This window comes from Lithobates pipiens, unplaced genomic scaffold (assembly GCF_037356315.1).
Source record: "Lithobates pipiens isolate NorthernLeopardFrog02 unplaced genomic scaffold, aLitPip1_a1.2 Scaffold_28, whole genome shotgun sequence".
Lineage (NCBI taxonomy): Eukaryota > Metazoa > Chordata > Amphibia > Anura > Ranidae > Lithobates > Lithobates pipiens.
This window is the reverse complement of record NW_027507789.1, coordinates 66,833,849-66,841,832: the sequence shown is the minus strand read 5'-3', so window position 1 is coordinate 66,841,832 and position 7,984 is coordinate 66,833,849. Positions and strand designations below refer to the sequence as shown.

Below are 7,984 nucleotides of genomic sequence, written 5' to 3'. Positions count from 1 at the left end.
AAAAAATAAACGGTAAAATTTTTACAAACTTTGCTTACGCCCCGAGTCTGAGTGATGTACAAGATATATGTTAAATTTCAAGGAGATTGGATAATATTTAGAGGTTGCACCCTTTGATCTGTTTTGTAAAAGTAGGCAAAAAATAAAAAATTTCAATGTTAATTACTTTTATTGGGAAAAATAGAAATCACAAACTTAAAATACTATTAAAACTATACACTAAGATTAATAGGTAATATGATAGGCAAAACATGTGTTATATTAATCAACTTTGAACAATGCAATCCCTTGTATTCTGTCACGTCGTGCATCCAGAGCCGTCTTTAATATTGATTGGACCCTGGGCAAATTTTTTAATGGCCCCCCCCCACAGCTAGACTCAAAATGAAGTAAAAAGAAAAGGGGAACAAGTGGGACTTTAAACGAAGCATGTCAATTGAAAATAACAATGTATGAATACATGTGAATAAAATGATTTAGATTTAATTTATAATCAATAGCCACTAGGGGTTGTCCAAGATCGGAATGCATACAATAGTAGTACAGTAATATAATATAAATATGGATATACACTCAATATATTTTCATAATAGTAATCAGAGAATCTCGAAGTATAGACAAATCAATGGACATACATGGATGCAGTTCATAACAGAAATGCATAAATCAAAAATCATAAAATCACATGAACGAGTGCAAACTCAATAAGACAAAAGTTGATATTATCAAGGATTAAAATAAGCTTAGGTAGGCATCCTTAGTTTGAGAACCCGACGCGTTTCTTGGCTTCTTGCCAGTCATCAGGGGTGGGATGCATGTTTTTACTAAAAAAGCAAATAAATATGACAAATGTTAATATAGGCGGAACCTCAGTTAAATAAAGAAAGTATCAAATTGGTCCACTTGATTGATAAAGTGACTTACAAAGTAGCCCAAAGATTGGGCAGAACTTCCAGCAATGGGAACTGTTAGAGCTGGGATAAAACCGTCTCATCCGGGGTTGAGGCAGGGTTCAGACCATCCCCCAACAATGTCAGGGGGCAGGCCAGGGGGAACCGAAACAGACATCCTCAACACAGGTCCACTAGGTACTAAATGTATATGTGTGTTACCCAAATCTGCGAAAGAGAAAAGTGTGACGGGTCACAAAAAAACAAACAAAAAAAAAAAAAAAAAAAAAACCAAAAGCAGGACACTGAGTGTTGGATTGAACGTGTTGAATGAATATAGCTGATTGCTGAAAATGTGTGTGAATAAGATATACATGAATGATTGGGAAATAGGAGAAGACTAAATATGTGTTAAATAAGTGGAAATGGATGATGGGGAAATACAAAATCATCCAATTCAAATGTGTAAAAAAAAAAAAAAAAAAAAAAAAAATATGTGCAGTGCTCTGAATGAAACAATGTATGTGCAAAAAGGAGAGGAAAAAAAAAAAAAAAAAAAAAAGTGCATAAAGCTATTACCCATATGTAGAGTTAAGGAGTGATCTCTTCCTAGTGGAGCACAGTGGAGGAGTGAACTGTCTGTCTGTCCCAGCTCATATACCCCAGGCCCTGGGCGGATCCCCGCCAGCGTCATGCATGATGTCTTTTGCAGCTGTGAAGAGATGAGGGAACACTCACAGCTGAGGATAATCCATACCTCAGTGGGTGCCCCTCCATCTTGGCTGCAGCATCAGGTGGAAAGACAGAGAAAAAAAAAAAAAAAAAAAAAAATACAAAAAACAAACAATAGACTCCCACCTTGCAGTGTCTATTGACACCACTCGAGGGGCCCTTTTATGCATGGCGCCGAAGCACTGAGATCGAACCCCACCACCCCCTGTGATCCACAAAGGGAGGTAGGGAGGGAGCTGAGCGCATCGCAACCCCGGAAGGATGACTGCAACATACCCAGCAAAAACAGCCCATATGTTCAATTGATTGATAAATAAATTCCAGGAAAAACAAAACTGGAAAAAATAATATTAAAAAAAAATTCTCAATAACTGATGGAAACACATATATAAATAATTTCAAACCGCAGGTTTATATACCCGAAACTGGGATCATAAATGGATAGGGATATATATACAGACGAATATTTACTAAGGATAATAAGTAATTGTGCAGCATGGTCACCAAAGGAACAGGTGTCTTCCACCCAAATTATATAGTTTAAAGATAAGTGACCTAGCTGCAGTACTAAATAGCAATGGCATGCTTCCATCCCGGGTATATTATGTAAAAAGAAAAGGGGAACAAGTGGGACTTTAAACGAAGCATGTCAATTGAAAATAACAATGTATGAATACATGTGAATAAAATGATTTAGATTTAATTTATAATCAATAGCCACTAGGGGTTGTCCAAGATCGGAATGCATACAATAGTAGTACAGTAATATAATATAAATATGGATATACACTCAATATATTTTCATAATAGTAATCAGAGAATCTCGAAGTATAGACAAATCAATGGACATACATGGATGCAGTTCATAACAGAAATGCATAAATCAAAAATCATAAAATCACATGAACGAGTGCAAACTCAATAAGACAAAAGTTGATATTATCAAGGATTAAAATAAGCTTAGGTAGGCATCCTTAGTTTGAGAACCCGACGCGCTTCTTGGCTTCTTGCCAGTCATCAGGGGTGGGATGCATGTTTTTACTAAAAAAGCAAATAAATATGACAAATGTTAATATAGGCGGAACCTCAGTTAAATAAAGAAAGTATCAAATTGGTCCACTTGATTGATAAAGTGACTTACAAAGTAGCCCAAAGATTGGGCAGAACTTCCAGCAATGGGAACTGTTAGAGCTGGGATAAAACCGTCTCATCTCATCTTTAAACTAGACTCAAAATGAGTTTACTACAGCAGATCAGGTAACGATTGTGATTGGTTGATAGAGGTTACAGCACATCATTTACGCTTGCTGATTGGTTGGTTGGTCCACTTTTTCCATCTGACCATAGAAAATCTGCAGATAATATATAGGTGTATGGCCAGTCTAAGGGAGTTGTTAGATAATGAAAAACATATGCATCAGCTAATCCTTCAGGTGAGCTCCATATTTCAATACTGAATACATATGTACCATAGTGGTGGCCTTCCACCGCCCTTGTACTGACTGCATTGTAGCATATGACTTAAATATATTAAGAAAAAATGTATAACAAATATGTCAATAATGTAGTTTATGGATAACATTTTTAAGTATTTTAAAATTTCCTATAGGAATCACAATATTTTTTTATTTTTTATTTTGTTCCTGTATTCTGAGAATTGTGTGTTTTTCTTTAGTCTGCAGATGGCAATGTTGCATTTAAGTCTGTAGAGCAACAGTACCTGCCAGCATTCAAATGTACATCATTCTGCTAGGTACAGTTATAATAGCAAAGCATAACATAGTTTATCAAAACAATTTTGGCCATTACATTTTGTTTCCCAGTGTATTTCAAATTCATCAAACTATGTACATATTTAACAGATATAGGTCTGCTTATTTCTCTTTCCTCATGACATGTACACATTTGTTTAAAAAAGAAAAAGAAAAGTGTGTGTGTGTGTGTGTGTGTGTGTATTGATGCACTTCTGAAAAATGTCTGTAACTCCTTGGGGAATTTTGTATAACAATTTCAAACAAAATCTGACTGCAGCTGTTAAAGCCAATATGTAAAGAAAATCAGCATAAGGGATAGTACCGTATATACTCGAGTATAAGCCGAGATTTTCAGCCTCTTTTTTGAGGCTGAAAGTGCCCCCCTCGGCTTATACTCGAGTCATCGCTGTCTGCCCGCTCGATCAGCGTGTCGAGCAGACAGACAGCGGCCATTCTACTATTCAAAAGCCGCGCCTCCGGCTCCGCCTTCGCCTGTGATAGGCGGAACACTGAATTTCCCAGCAGCCTGTGTTCCGCCTATCACGGACATCGTATCATCCTCGTACTACGGACGAGGATGATACGACGTCAGTGATAGGCGGAACACAGGCTGCTGGGAAATTCAGTGTTCCGCCTATCACAGGCGAAGGAGGAGGCGCGGCTTTTGAATTTTACAATGGCCGCCGAAGAGGGCACGGGACGGAGGCAAGGCAAGGCAAGGCAAGGCACGGCACGGGACGGGACGGAGGCAAGGCAAGGCAAGGCACGACACGACGGCAAGGCACGGCACGGCACGGCACGGGACGGCACGGGACGGAACGGAGGCAAGGAGGCAAGGCACGGGACGGAGGCTCGGGACAAAGGTAGGCTGGACACACACACACACACACACACACACACACACACACACACACACACACACACACACACACACACACACACGGATGGATACACACACACACAGGGATGGGTGGATGGATGGAGACACACACAGGGATGGGTGGATGGATGGAGACACACACAGGGATGGATGGATGGATGGAGACACACACACACACACACAGGGATGGATGGATGGATGGATGGAGACACACACACACAGGGATGGATGGATGGATGGACACACACACACACAGGGATGGATGGACGGACACACAGGGATGGACGGACACACAGGGATGGACGGACATACAGGGATGGACGGACACACACACAGGGATGGACAGGCATGTCTCACCCTCGGCTTATACACGAGTCAATAAGTTTGCCAGTTTTTTTGGGGGTAAATTGGGGGCCTCGGCTTATATTCGGGTCGGCCTATACTCGAGTATATACGGTACTTACATTTAATGAGAAGTGTCAGTTTTAACATTCTCTGACCAAAACACCCATGCAAGCACAGCGACAAGCTTATTGTACTGTTGGGTTAATACAGCCACTGGCCCTGTCTTAGGCACTCATCAAGAGTGCTGACTTTGCTAGCCCTTCCCACCCCATTCTCCATTCAAGCTGTGCTATACCTTTTATCAATGAAAAGTGATTTATTAATGGAGAATGGATGGCTGTATGAAAGGTTTCGGTTCGTATATGCTTTCGTATATGCTTTCAAGTCCTGGGGAAAAAAGTGTGGGAACTTCCACCCAAGATCCACTCCCCCACCCAAAAAAAAAGAACTCGGACTCGGCGCACATCAAGGCACGGGACACATCAGGCCACATGGCACATCAGGGCACAGGGCGCATTATGGCACATCGGGGCACATCAGGGCACATTATGGGGCACATCATGGCACATTATGGGGCAAATCAGGGCACATTATGGGGCACATAGCACATCAGGGCACGGGGCACATCAGGGCATGGGGCACATAGCACATCAGGGCATGGGGCACATTATGGCACATTATGGGGGACATCAAGGCACATTATGTGGCATATTGGGACACATAGCACATCAGGGCACATTATGGGACACATAGCACATCAGGGCACATAGCACATAAGGGCATGGGGCACATCAGGCCACATGGCACATCAGGGTATGGGGAAACGTTGGCACATTATGGCACATCAGGGCACATTATGGCACATCAGGGCACATCATGGCACATTATGTGGCACATAGCACATCAGGGTACATAGCACATAAGGGAGCGGGCACATCAGGCCACATGGCACAGGGCACATCAGGGAACATTATGGCACATTATGGGGCACATAGCACATCAGGGCATATTATGGGGCACATAGGACATCAGGGCACATAGCACATCGGGGCATGGGGCACATCAGGCCACATGGCACATCAGGGCACATCAGGGCATGGGGAAACGTTGGCACATCAGGGCACATTATGGCACATCGGGGCACATACCACATAAGGGCACGGGGCACATCAGGCCACATGGCACATCAGGGCACATGGCACATCAGGGCATGGGGCACATCAGGGCACATAGAACATCAGGGCAGGGGGCACATTACGGCATGGGGCACAGTGGGGCACATAGGACATCAGGGCAGGGGCATATTACGGCATGGGGCACATAATGGGGCACAGTGGGGCACATAGGACATCAGGGCAGGGGGCACATTACGGCATGGGGCACATAGGACATCAGGGCAGGGGGCATATTACGGCATGGGGCACATCAGGGCACATAATGGGGCACAGTGGGGCACATAGGACATCAGGACAGGGGGCACATTACGGCATGGGGCACATAGGACATCAGGGCAGGGGGCACATTAGGGCATGGGGCACATAGCACACCAGGGGGCACATTATAGGGCACATCATCATCTTACTAGCCAGTATGCAGAGTAGCGCAGGAAGCGATTGGCTGTAGTGAGTTCTCCCTCACTTCACACAGCACTGTTCCCCCCCCCCGGCGGCCCCTCCTCTCTTCTCGTCTATCCCCATTGGCTTGTGACATCATCTGGGATAGACCATAGACGAGAAGAGAGGAGGGGCCGCCGGGGAGCGAACAGTGCTGTGTGAAGTGAGGGAGAACTTACTACAGCCAAACGCTTCCTGCGCTACTCTGCTTACATCTCATTCGGGCGGCTCTAGTCCTGCAAAGGGAACGGCGTTCCCGCTGTGAAAATAGTGCAAGGATGCTGTTCCCACGCGTTCCTGCAGGGCTCGAGCCCTGCTTTTGGGATACCTTGTTTGTCCCAGATCTATCACAGCGTTTCTGTGGCATTGAGGTCAAGACTGGGCCAATAAAGTAACGAATATATATATATATATTTTTAATCAAAGTGCCACGCTGAATATTAGTGAACATACAGATTATACTATACCTTCACCTGCAAATGCATGTTACAAATATGCATATAGCATACATACAAACAAAGTGCAACTGTACTAATAAACAATCAAAATATCATGATTATATCAATATTAATAAATCATGACGTGACATGTTATACAGTGCTATTGTGCTATTAATACAAACAATATAACCTTGCGTACAATAGTAATATCCCACGTGCCTAATACGTGCTCAGTATTTATTGTTCATAGTAAACAATATTTACTTAAAGACGGGGAAGTTGGGACTTTAAATGAGGTCATGGACAGCGTGTGGGTTAATTGCATATTTATTGAAACTATAAAAATGCATAGAACATGCCATTTGCACAACCACATGAAGGAAGAACATTATAATGAATGATGTTCCATAAATATATATGTCACATAATAGGTGCGTATGTGCAGGACATCAAAGGTGCATAAATTAAATGTAAACTCAACGCCACATAGTGATCACAACTGATAAATAAATACACACAATAATTTCATATATATACAATATAGCAGCATAATAACAAATGTGGCACATATAGAATAGAAAATTGATAAACCATGATTGTAAAGTATAAAGATGTTCCAAATTTGATAGTGAGATATAACCATATGTCTGCATCATCAATTTCCCAACGCGTTTCATGTAAACCACTCATTAGGGGCAGATGCTGGGAGATATCTATAAAGTATGAATAAAATAATATTAATCTACATATGTCCAAATATACAAAGGAGGGAAGGGCAAATAAGCCCACCCTATATACTTACATAAAACCAGCACAGGGAGACATGATACATATGGAGCCAGGTCTGCAATAGTAGTCCGTGCCGGGAGCTGAGGTAATGGAGGCGCGCCACGGCGGGGCATACACACATAAGACCCCCCCCCCCCACACATAAAACACAAATTGCCAAATTGCATGGTAAGAAGGGTACTATACCAATATTGACTGCCGAGATGGATCTAGAGTAAAAGGATACATAAACAGTATATCCTGGTATACTGATAAATAAATAATAAAAAAATGTATATATACTAAGCAGCCAGTAAAATGACACAAAGAAAACAGGAGCATGCCACAGTAACCATGGAGTATATTAGAAGCAGAAATCAAAAAAGTCAAAGAAAAAGCCAGAAAACAAACCCAGCTACTGACCCAAATAGTGAAAAGGGAGGACTGGCTGGCATGGTGGTTAGTGGAGTGCCCCTGCAATCACTTACATGTGTCCCCAAAAAAGGTAAAACAAATCCTAAAGAGGAGCAGCGTCCCGCTTGTGTGGCAAGCCAACTGCGTG

General features: G+C 42.5%; 1 long non-coding RNA gene across 1 annotated transcript; it reads right to left on the bottom strand.

Annotated features, from left to right (window-relative positions):
* Window positions 1-463: 463 nt before the first annotated feature.
* Window positions 464-1,166, bottom strand: LOC143934858 (uncharacterized). Its single transcript, XR_013263390.1, has 2 exons — window positions 925-1,166; window positions 464-824 (listed from the first exon to the last, which is right to left on the bottom strand). It is a non-coding gene; the product is annotated as an uncharacterized LOC143934858 (long non-coding RNA).
* Window positions 1,167-7,984: the final 6,818 nt, after the last annotated feature.